At 40.2% G+C, this 12,880-nt stretch overlaps 1 long non-coding RNA gene across 1 annotated transcript in view; it reads left to right on the forward strand.

Annotated features, from left to right (window-relative positions):
• The window catches only part of LOC109144161, a 330,238-nt gene that overhangs the window by 88,478 nt on the left and 228,880 nt on the right, over nucleotides 1–12,880 (forward strand). The window contains exon 3 of the long non-coding RNA XR_002044738.3: nucleotides 3,818–3,939. This is a non-coding gene — a long non-coding RNA (uncharacterized LOC109144161). The remainder of the gene's footprint in view (nucleotides 1–3,817; nucleotides 3,940–12,880) is intronic.

Here is a 12,880-nt window from a genome sequence, read left to right on the forward strand (position 1 = left end):
GGAGTGCAAGCCGGGTAATTTTGTTATCTCGGGGAGTGTGGGCCTGCATACATAATCTAGGCTGTCTACACAATTGAGGAGACCATACTCTCCGTGTTAAAATGACCTACTCCTGCTCTAGCTGTCATGCTTTAAAATGCTGCTGAGGCAAATTGTATTTAATATAATTTATCAAATCAAAGTGAATGTTTGAAAGAACTAACTTCAGAAATACTGTTTGTATTTAAAAAGAAATTTGCACCATCTTTTACTTGACAGAGCTGCACAAACTGCAGCTTGTGGATGTTGCTTCCAGGACACAAGGGGGTGGAAGTTTATTTATTTGTGCCCACTTTCTGGGCAGGTTGGGAAGGGGGAGGATTTTCAAAAATGCTTGAAACTTGTCTGAATATGCTGCTGATGGATTCAACTCGGACTTCTTCTCCATGATTTGAGTGGAAAGAGAATCACACCTTTGTTCCTTTGGCTAATCCCACCCATATGTACAAAAAGGAGAACTTGATAAATGCCAAAACTGAGGTGCAATAGGAGTTTCCTTTCACTGAATTATTCTTCTGCTCAAACCAGCTTTTACATTTTCATCTATCAGCTTCAGTAGAGTATATAACAACAAAAGAAAGGAAAGGGAAAAATCTGATGAAGAATTTGCTTAACCTACCTTAAGCTCCAAGAAGAATTGTTGAAAAGAAGATAAAATTTTAGGCTGCTGTTGTTGTAATACACTTTTAAACTGATCAAGAACACTTGAATAGAAAGCATTCAAAGGTTGGCATAATTAAAAATTTTAGATTCCTGTCATTGGTTTAAAGATAGTCGTGTCTTTGTGGGCACCTGTTGTAATGTGGAAAGAGTGAAATTAATTCAATCAAACAGGTATTGGCCAAGGTATTTGGTGTGTGTGTATATGTTATTGTGTGGATATTTAAGTATGCATGCTTTCCAATTGACAGTTATTTTACAGAGAAAGATGTTCAGTGACAGCACAGGAAGGATATATGCACAAATGGGTTGTACTGGTACCTGTATCTTAAAAGGCAGTTGAAGGAATATGGGAATCTCCTGTTGGGGAAACCAGCCAAGCCTCTTGTCTGGGGGTTGCATAACTTGAACACGTATAGGTTTGTGTAACAAGCTGTCCAGGTGCCTGTGGTTGACAGGATAACTGTAGCCATCTTGAGGATGTGTAGAAGACTGGAATGAAAAATAATAGTTGTGTGGATGCTGTTGCTTCAGACTCACTTATGCTGGAAAGCATTGTTTTGTTATTGTTGGACAAAACCAGTCACCAGTTCTTATGCCTGGTCTGGTGTCCTGCCCTTGAGGCCTGGTTGTAACTTGGCAATACAAATTCTAGCTGCAGTACTGAAAAGGTGGGTATTAGTTGTTCAGCCGATGAAAACAGAGGAAGGTCAGGTGTTGGCACTGATTCCTCTTCTCAGTTACTGTAATTTCCAAAGATGATGAATCACCTGTGGATGCTAACTGGTTAGTGAAGCTCTTCCTTACTGACTCCTTCTCCTGAAGATACTGTAGGTGGTGGTGCCAGGTGATTCCTTACCACGAAAGGATCTCTCTTGTAGGATGTAAAATGTTCCAATTCCCTAGAGCAGGGAAGCAAAAGAAGGGAACTTCGGTGTCTCCTGTGTTCAGCTGAAATCCAGATGCCTATCCTGCGCAACTGCTTGGACAGAGTGGCTTTAGAACTACTGAGGGTTACAAAGTTAGTTTTTAGTCAGGACAGAATTGATACTTCTGCTCTGGAAAGTAGCAAAAGAGCTGTGTAGTGTGGTAACTGTATACATGTAAAGGAAAATTCCTGCTCTATATTTCCAGGTGTATTTTCTGAAGTCCTTGAAAGATTTTTCAGGAGTTTCACCATGTTCTGGTAGCAGTGGCTCTTAATCACACGCTTTTTCATTTGCCTTTGGCAAGAATGCTCAATTCTTTCCATTTGAATGTGGGACCTTGCCTTATTGCCTCAGGGAAGTGTTACTGTAATGCATGTCACTTGAGGCTAATTCAACCTGCCACTTGGAAAATGCCCCTGGTGCAGATTGTAGCTGTGCACCATTATCTCAAGCTATTTTTTGTCAGAAGCAGACTGCATCTGTTCTGTATGATCTGAGTAGCTCGACAGTTTATTTTAAGTTAGCATGTGAGGTGGGGTCTTTTTTACCTATAAAGCTGTGATTGGTTTGGCTTCCAGCTGTGTGATAAGAACCTTTCTCCCGTGGCATACCAAAGCAGCCCTAGACATCACAAAATGCAGGTCCACAGCAGCTTAAACTAATCAGTGTTGACGCTGCTCTGTTGCTGTTCATCCACTTGAACAGTTCTGCTGTCTCCCTGGCTCTAGCCCCCAAGTTTTCTGCCTGGATCTTGAGGTGCAACAAGGGTTTGGTGTGGCTGAAAACACGTGGAAAAGAAGCCTTCATTCAGCTGAAGGCTCCCTGAACCAGGCACTTACGCAGTCCTGGCTCAAGGATGGACTTGGGGATGTGTGGCAAGGAGAGGAAGGAGGTGAGGGAAGGGTGGGACTGTGACAGCTCCAATTAAAATCAGCTTACATCATAACACAGCCATGCTTGTAAGGTTTTGGAGATGATAACCCAGTGGTTTCAGCAAGATGCAGCTGTGAGCATAGGATATGTTAATCACAGGAACTGTGGCTTTGGAATTTCCTTCCTCTGCTGTTTTCTAAGACAGCATTTTGGTGCACATCAGAAACACTGAAGATCACACACCTCAACCTTTCCACCCTTGAAAAGGGAAAATGATACGAAGGCTTGATTAATTTCTTTTATGAGGTTTGGTTGCTCTATGTCACTAGAAGTAGATCAGGCAGAGGGCAGGAAAAAAGAAAACATTTTTGTAAGCAGTAGGGAATTTTCCCCTTTGAAAAAGAGCTAAAACTTCATTAACATTTCAGCCAGCTTTAAATTAAAATTTGCATCTGAAAATAATCTATCATGTGTTTTGAGTGCCAGCGGGTCACACCAGGGCAGTATCAGCAGAAGTTTCTTGTGTGTACAGCTTGTGATGTGGCTCTGGTACCGTCAGTCACAGTGTCACCGTGCCACTCATGCTGGTGTGAGAATACCCATGGAATTAACACTTGGCCTTGTGCTGATCATACAAAGCCAGTGTGCCCCGGGCCACGTGGCTGGCTGGGGCAAACTGAGCAGAGCAGATGACTGCTGGGTCCTGAATTCTACACCTGCTTTGTGTGCAGGGTAACTTGGCCTAGTCCTCTTTTACCAAGAATAGTCTTATTCCATTCCATTGCAATAGGTCTGTTTACACCAGAAGTTTCTCTTGTAACATTTCTGTAGGACAGGCCCTTAGAACATGCCACCAGAGTGATTGGGTCATCTTTCACCCATCCTTATGCCACTGAATGGTGTTACTTTAATTTTTCTGCCCCACTGAGCACAAGTCCTTGAGTTTGATGTTGGGAAGAAGAGATTTCAGAAGTGAAGCTAGCAGCTCTGCTGTGCAGGCAGGAGAAATGGGAAGACTGCTCTGTATCCCTAGGTTTTGCACATATGAGAGGATGTAGGCATCTGCAGCATGCAGCCTGAAATGGTTTTTTTCCTGCAAGGTTTTTATGTCAAATCAACATGGATTAGATTTGTAGCTGTCCTGAGCAATTGGTATCCCAACTGCAAAGCTTTTGGAGAAAAACACTTTGCTGATTGTATCATGCTTTTGATAGGGCATGTGTTGGAGTTCCTGGCAACTGTTTCTAAAGGGTTTACCTTTATGCAAGGTCTTAAAAGATGATTTTCTCCTCTTTTTTTTTTTCCTCTCTCCTCAGGGAACTAGAGGGCTTGACGCATCCTTTACATCCTGCATTTACTCTGACCACAGTCCCTCCCTGTTCTCACAAGCAGAGCTCAGCCCTGCTTCCCTTCCTGTTGATTCCCAGTCAGCTACATGGTAAGTTTTCATTATCTCTAGACTTGTTGCCATGAGGCAAAACTCTGGCAGACTCTCTAAAATCCATTAGCACTGGGCATTGAGGGCAGAGCACTTCATGCCCATCAGAGATCACTCAGTTGTATTCCAGGCTGACTGCGAGGAAAGGAAGATAGTATTGAATTAGCATTGGAGCTGAACTTCAGCATAGATTGTTATAGGAATAAAATATGAAGTAAAATATGTGACAGAATTAAATCCATCAGTTCTAATAAAAGAAACAGAAGAAAGCAAAGAAATATTGGACCCTTAAATCCCATTAACCAGGCCAGAGAGAGAATGCGTTAAAAGGAAGCTGCACTGTATCTTTTTTCATTGTTTGATGAAATAATCTTTTTCACCCTTTAAGTAGTGTGTTTAAAACTCCTAGTATTTCTGAAACAAAGAGAATATACAGCCACCAAGCTGGCTGGTTTTTATACCTTCCTTTCTGAGTATTGTCCTTCAGTGCAATACAGAGCCATTTCTTTGTTCTCACAAGCTAGCAGTTAAATTGTATGTAAATGTATGCAAATTAGATGCTGTCTAATAAAGAGAGTCATTAGATGGAAGAAATATTTAGTTTAGGGGGAAAAAAGAGAAGAAAGCAGGTGTATTTTGCAATAGAAAAATGTAAGATTGCAAAAGCTCCTCAAACTTTGGGTGAAGGCTTTTTATAAAGCCATTAAAATATTTTCTAAAAGGCTTGCCCTACTCTTGGTCCTATTTTCTGTGTGGTTTTTTTATGTATGTGCACTTCTGTGTTCTTAAAACTCACTGGCTTTGCTATACATACAGACATGTAATTATTGTATTCATAGGTATTTTATTTCTTTAGATCATGTAGCTATGAATTTACACACATGTATCTTGTACTCAGGTGTGTTTTCTGCTTTCTGAGTAGATAGAGGTGAAATTCACGTGGTAAATTTTATTTTCATAGATTGATTTATTCATCATATGCTCTGTCTGGATACCTTTTCTCGCTACCTCATCTTCCTCCATTTTATCAACCCCCTCCTCAACAATTTCAAAGCTTTATTTTTTTTCCCATCTTATTTATTCACCAAATCTTAGTGCCAGATGCATTTCCATTCTTTCACTTGCATTTTCTGCCAATTTATCCCTTTTGAGGTATGGACCTGATTTAAGTCTGAAGCAGCAGTGACCTTTCTAAACGTGAAGTTGCAGCTTTACTGTCAGGTGTCATAACACTAAAATGCTCAGAATGTGAAGCTTTGTGTCATCCAGAGCTGGAGATTCCACACCTGTGGATGGAGCACTTGTATCCATCTAGGCTCTGAAAGATTTAAAATAGATGAACCTTATTTTCTTGCCACCTCTAAGGAGATGAAATTTGAGACTTTTCTCTCTCTACCTTTGAATTTCTACTCCAGCTCTTTCAGCATTTCTGTTTGGGTGGACTAGTATATGAAGGTGACATGGCTCAATTATCTTGAAGTCTTTGTTGTATTTTGTTTCTAATGGTCAGTTATGGTTTCAGGCAGAGACAACAGCTGTATGTCAACTTGGCTTTTTTTTCTATTGCCGTTTTGCAAGTCTGGAAGTCTAAAGACATATATGTATATGTGTATAAAAGATATGTATATAAAAATAATGTTGTTTAAATATTTACATATAAAGCCAAGGGATTGGCTTCCTTCCCAGAATGACTGGAACTACCTTCTCCAGGAACATTTGGACTTGAGAAATCTCTACAGCAACACTTTTTTACTGAAACTAAACAATTTGTGAAGTAACTAGCCCTGCACCCTTTGTTGTTCATATGGGTTCTTTAGCTTGGGGTGATGGAGAGACCTCTGTGCATGGGTAGTTCATTTCCAGCTAATTATGATAAGATTATCTTTTATTGCCATTTTTACCCCACCGCTTCTCATTGGCTGATTTCCTGAGAGAGAACTTGTGAGTGAACCTTGGACAGAGTGGGAGAATTTTTGCCACAGATCTAGGATGGGTCCGTGCAATGTGCTGCATCTGAGCAGTGTGTGCAGTCTGGGCACTGCATTCCTTTCTGGACAGCTAAAGAGCAGTCAGACTGATCACTCAGATCAGCTGCCCAGCATTCCAACCACCCTGGCTGAGTAGTCAGCAGGGAAGCCATAATGTGTCTGCTACCCAGTGGGAAATGTAGGCAGGGTGACTGTAAGGACGTGGTGGAGATTTGGCAATGAATATTTCAGGTACTCTTGAAGGCGTAATAGAATATGTAAGGTAAAGATTGTGTGGAATGTGAAGAAAATCTGAGCTGTTGATGATGAAGATGCCAGAGAGGGGTGAGGTTAAAGTGAGGAGTAACATGGGATGTACTGGTGACTAAGAGGGATGAGGCCATGTTAGCAAGCAGAAAATGTTGGTGGTTTACTGGCTCACTTGGGACACCACTCTTCTAGGCTTTCTGGCACTGAACGTCCAGGAGAACAGAGTCATTAGTGATGCAGGCATTTAACATGGATGTTTACACCGAGTTTGCAATCTAGCTAGGTGTAGCTATGCACATTCTTCAGATTTTGGGAGGTGATGGTTAATCCTGAAACCCTAATTGGGATATTTACACTGGACATGGGACAGGCTAGCAAACAAAGTGCCTTCTGTCTGTCACATTCTTGATCAGGCTGCAAAAAATACATACAGATGAGTGATACTCAAATGGGGGAAGAGTGGTGCAGGCTTAGGGGCAGGGATCTGATTAATTCCGTATTCCTTCCCGTGCTTCCTGTGGTCTGGAGTAATTGTTCAGGGCAGGAGAGAATTCACTGCCTACTACTTTTGAGGATATGCACCTTTTTACCTTATCCATCTCAACAATAACAATAAAACAGCTTTCCTACTCTTGAAGTACATTGCAAGCATATATATGCACAAGAAGATGTGAGACTTTTGTATCCTGTGATGATGAATCCAAAAGCAGTACTGTCCACAGATATGATAACCAGACCCCTGGTCCTTCAGATCAGGCATCCATCCCGTTAATGTCTTCAGCTTCAGCAGTGGGAGGCACCGAAGAAATCCGAAGCTGTAATAGTGGAAGAACTAATTTTTTTCACTAGTGATCTGGAGAGTAGATGAGAATTTTTAAACCTGTATCTCTGAGGAGCCTGTGCATCTTTAAAGAAATAGTTTTAAGAAATAAAATATGCCACACTAAACTAATCCTAGAGCTAACGAACAGGCATTGGGACTAGCAGCTTTTGCTATTACCTACTGCTTATTATTGTTATTATTATTATTTCTTTTTAATTATGCAAAGTGCTAATCAGTTTGATTATGCACAGTGCTAATCAGGTTAATTATGCAAAGTGCTAATCAGTTATTCTCTAAGCACACGAGGAGAGCAGAGGTGCTGGCAGTGAATGGTGGTTCTAGATGGGGGTAGTCACGGCAGTCATTCCTTATTAAAAGAGGAGTAGGTGAGATGATAGGGGTTTTTGCTTCCATTAAAAAGTAAATAAAAAAAAAAAAAAAAGAAAGCCATGAGGGGGATAGTTCTGGTGGGGTAATTCTTCTTTCACAGCAAGGCGGACTTTTTTTCCAAGTCAGCTCATGCTGTTGGATAATTTCTGTAGGAGTTTGAGTGCACTGATTTGGGCAAATGTATTGCAGGAGAGTCTTTTAATGGAAAGGGTACAAGGTGTGCCCACTTAATAGGTCAGGGTGCGTAACTAGAAAAATCACAAATTAAGGGAGTTTGTTCAATCTAACAGAGTCACCTTTCAAGCACTGGGAAGTGGGATACTGACAATATAACATGGATGGCAGTTGTTCATGTGTTATTATGGCTGAAGGTCCCGTATGCGCATACAAAATGTGCTTCTTTCAGTGTAATGCCTTTAAAAGCTGTAGGAATATAGGGTGCCTTATCAGTGGAATGTATGTTAGGCTGGGCTTCTTCCTCCCCTTTAGCACTAAATTATAAGCTAGAAGTTTGTGTTCCTGTGAAACAAGATCTGTTTTCAGTAAGCTATGTTCTCCCGACAGTTACTGAGGATTCAGTGTGTCTCTCTTACTATGCTCAGTGTCTAGTATCTCACCAGTATTCCTTATTTGATTATGTTTCAGTATTGGTGTGGGATACATAAGCATTACTTTTTTCAGTTAGTAATGGAGATGACATTCCCAGAGCAGAAAGCTAGTTGCTCATAAAAGTCCTGGGTAAAAGATCTTAAGAGATTTTCGAAGTCATTAAAACAAAAGACTGCTTCATATAGGGCCATCAGTACTAGAAGGTTACTGCACCAGCAATGCAAGAGCAATTTGCCTTGAAAAATTAAACATTGAAGGTACTAACTTATGGGGAGTCATGACAAATTTTCAAGTATATTTAAGGTAGGAAGTAAAGCAAAGCATCACTAATGTATGGCTTAAACCAGAGCCTGAAAATTAATAATATTGCCTTCTTGGCTTTGTAACTACTCCACAAGGCACTGATCCTTAAAACAAGTTTACTACCAAATATGTGGTCACAGATGTTCATCTATTCTTATAAATTCATTCTGGTGTTAGAAATCTAGACAAACCAATGGTCCAGCATCAAATCTAGTGCCTTAGATCTGGAGGAGGGGAGTATGTGATGGAAATAAGTGAGAGGAGGAGACACCAGTGTCCTGAGACTGAATGCTTTCCTGTCTGAGCATCCACATCTTTTCAAGTGGGAGTCAAATCCTGAGGAAAGAAAACTCAAAAGTTTTCATTTTCCTACAGGTATTTCCCCATAGTATCTAAAAGCTTCTGTAGAGTCAGAAGACCCCTGGAAGGCCAGTAGCATAAATCCCCCACTGTAGTATTTGCATCTTAGAAATATAAACCTACCTGAAACATAATCATTGAATTTCACTGTCTCAGGTGGCTGGCCTTCTGATGAATTGGGGAGCTAGAAAGGCAAAACTCACATTCTGCTCCTAATCCTACTGCTTTCTTTGTAACCCTGCTAAATTTCATTACCTTGCCTGCTTTAGTTTTATCTTGATGGCAAAGTATGGTTAATGACATGGACCTAATGCAGTGGAGGTGGTTTGTGAAGCAAGTGTATTGTTTGCAAAGTAGCTTGATATCTCTGAACTAAAGGGGTTATAGAAGTGCTGTGTACTATGGGAGTTGCATTTTTATTAAGAAGCATCACCAGATCTTGTGATACTGTGTAAATTACTGCAAGATGGCACCAAAATAGTTAGTGTATTCCTAAGGAGTGAAGTAAGTGGATGGAGAAAACTCAGTTGCCTTGACATGAAGCTAATGGGTTATTAACAAATGAGGAAACCCCAATAAAGAAATCTGTGCCTTCAGTGCTTGAAGAAGTGTGCCCTGAGTGAACAGGGAAGTAATTTGCTTGTACGGCAGAAAGTCATTGCTTCAAAACTCTCTTTGGATTTTCTTGAGGACCTGGTGTTCAGAGGTGCAGGCTGACTGCTATGCAGCCCAGTAGGAGCTGACTCTGCTCATTGGCATTCACACAACTGGGAGCTAGTGGGGAATTAATAACAATAGGATTTTAAACGTTCTGCCTGACCTTTTAAAGTTACTGACCTGCATTCAGGTTACAAATACACAGCAATTTTCTCTTGAGCTGCAAAGATTCTAAATGTTAAATCAGTAACTCAATCAGGCTAGCAGCCCTTCTCTCTGTTCTCTTGTGCCCAGCTGCCATGACTGGAGTAAAGGAACAGGAAAACTATCAAAACATATCCATATCTTACTGTGACACAAGTACTTGGAAGGAGCCCCACTGACATAAACTAACACAAAGTGACATATTGTTTAAAAAGTTGTTTCGAATGTCTTCTCCCATTGATCTTCTTCGAGGGAGATAAATAAACACTGTGTGTGGTGCAGCCAGATTGAGTATTTTTGCTCCTACAAATGTTTATACATTCTCTGGTGGTTGTTTGTATTGCTGTTTGTTGACTGTAAATGCCAGACCTGTATGTGTCTAATGTATACATTTACAGGAGCAGTGCAGTTTGGGGAGTACAGTCAGGGTAGTGCCTCTTATGAACACCACCAGGTGAATAGTGGGTGGTTTGTTTTTCTCCTCCTTCCAAAGCAGTGAATTTGTCTTTGTGCTCCCAGTGAAAGAGAGGGCTGTGGTGGCAGGAACTTTAGTAAAGCAGGACCTTCAGGTCCACAAGGAAAGCCTATAGGATTTGTCAGGTAGGATCAAGTTACTTTAGCTTTTCATCTAATTAACAAATAACTCCGTTGCGCTGTCAGTTCATTCAGTGGTGATAAAGATGATGTGTGTTTTCTCTCAGGAGGAAGTGACTGAAGTTGTTACAGATGACAAAATTCCTTTTGGCTGAGACCCCTCCTGCTCCTCTGTTCCTGTTTCACAGTTCTCTCCCATGTCTTTGAAAAAAATCTTCCCTTTTTCACTTATTGTTATTATCAGCATCTTAATCCTTAGGGCAGTGGGATTGGGTAGATTTGGGGAATGATGCAGGCACTTTTGTCCACTAAACTGAATGAGCATAGCTGCCTGAATTTAATATATGTGTAGGAAGAGTTCAGCTTAATCAGTCACCATTCCTCCTATTAGGTGGAATTTTCCTCGAACCCATGCTTCTGTTGTGTTAGTGTAAGTTAAAATTACATGTTTCTGCTCTCTCGTGCACCTTATCTACATTTATTAGACACAGGTTTCACTGCCTTGCAGTTACCATCACAGAAACCACTCTCATTTGAGTCTAAGCTTTATTGACATGTAATAATTTTTAATTAGTTTTAGTAGCTTTAAACATAAGTTTTGGGAGAGCTGCTTCTGCCTCAGGTGGGCTGTTTACAAATCTGGTACCAGAGGAAAACATTTTGTTTTGTCCATACTAAAATATTCTGATAACATCTAAGAGTTCTTGTGTCTTCATAGTTTGGAATGAAATCAACTGAATGACCTTTGTGTCAGGGTCATATTTTTTTTGTTCTACTCTATGCTTGTGCATCTCACCATCCTGACCATAGCTGTTCCATGAAAATAAGAAGGACCTACTACAGTTATCAGCTTCTTCTCTTGAGTGAACTCAAGAGGCAGAGGTCTGTCTGGTGGTCCTGCAGGTTGCCATACTGTTGATGGCCAGAAAGCACTGATATATGTTCGTATGTAGCAGATTCTCTTTTTCACTTGGCTGTTTGAAAATTCAGGACGTTAAATTCATTAAAAAAAAAAAAAAAGGGAAATAATATTTCATTTACCTAAAGTCAAACTTGTGAACACTAGAATTGAAGTTGACAGAGCAAACTTAATTCAACTTCCCTGTGCTTTTCCTGTTTTTATGTGGTCATATGCTGGTTTTGGTGGGAACCAGTCTCCTCATAGTACACCTGATGGACCTGGTCTGTGGTGGAATAGAGATTCTTTAGTAAGCAGCTGTTTTCTTCAGTACCACTTGCCTCACTTACTGCAAACACTTGAAATTGTTTAGTATACAAGGCAGAATACAGCAGAAAAGAAAAGGGTGCTTTTATTCTCAGGATTATGGTGAGAGCATGCATGTGCTTAAAGCAAAAAATATGCTTGAATTGAGTTGCTTGTAAAATCAGTCATCTTTAGGTGGGTTGCAAAGCAAGCTAGTATTTCTGCTTTCTCTTACCAATTCACTTACTCATTTTAACTCTTCACTTTTTCTGCCTTTTAAAACATTCTGTTTGATTTCCTTTAAAGAAAAAAATAAAGTCAATACCAGTAGTAGCAGCCTACCCTGGTCTTGCATCACTTTGCTGGTATGTGAAAAACTTTTTTTTTCCTTTTTCTTTTTTTTTTTTTTTCTCTCCCTATGAAATTGCAATTTCCAGGACTTTGGCTTTCCGTTGGTAGGAAATGCACTATGTTATACTTTATTCACTGACAAAAGTGCACACAACTCTTCCTGACACTTTGACAGTTTAGTGGGAGATGCTGCTCTAAGTAGAATGTGTCTGTCTGTAGCCAGGTCCGTTTTTTAAGCACTGGGAATTCAGCTGTTTTCTTGTGAATTCTTTTTTTCATATTTTATTACTGTAGAGAGAATACAAAGAGTGCTTGTTTCTTTCTTTCTTTCTTTTTTCCCCCCCCTCCAGTTGACACAATCAGTATTATTTGAAGAAAAAAAATTACACAGAGAATGGGAAATAGGGTGGGAAAATGTAATAGGAACTGCAAATCTTTTCTGTCTTGTCTGAGTAAATGAGAGCTGATGAGAGATGCAGCACAATGAGGTCTAGGGAATGCTCGCTGAACTGGTATATAAAGATTGTTTCATTTTGCTTCATTTCATTTTACTGTATTGAATTTGAAAGGGAAAATTGCAGCGGACATGAAAGTTTGCTGTGGAAACACCTTGGGTTGCAGTACCCTTGACGTGAACCTGGGCAAACATGAAAAGGAACGTTAAATAAAGTAGTGTATGAATTGTGTAGGTGTGCTTCAGAAGCTACTTTTTGAAGAGTGCCCTTTCACAAAGAGTGGCCCTGCCTCTCAGGTTATTCTGCTACTTCGGTTTTTAATCTCTTAAGGTGTCATTCTGGGTTGTCTTTTGGGTTTTTTTGTAATTTGGTAGTGGGGGGAGAGTGAGTCAAAACCATACTGATTTGCAAGACTATGTGGTAACATCATTTTCAAATGCCAATTTTCAAGAAGTCTGGAAGGAGATGATTTCTTCCCCCATTTTGCCCACCCTAAAGGTTCTTCTCCCCTTTTCAAATGAGTATAACTCAGGGGAACTTGGTTCTAGGTGGGATACTACTACAGCAATGTACTCCTCAACAGACAATTTTACTTTTACTTTGCGTGTTACAATCTCCAGTGTCCAGCTGGAGTGACTGCACATTGTTTGCTGGAAGGAGGAGCTGTGATTAAAATCAGGTGTGAGTCAGTTTAATCTGAAAATTTTTTCTCTTGTGCTACATTAGGCATTGTTAATTCTCAAAAAATGGGAAA

Source organism: Corvus cornix, chromosome 1 (genome assembly GCF_000738735.6).
Source record: "Corvus cornix cornix isolate S_Up_H32 chromosome 1, ASM73873v5, whole genome shotgun sequence".
NCBI lineage: Eukaryota > Metazoa > Chordata > Aves > Passeriformes > Corvidae > Corvus > Corvus cornix.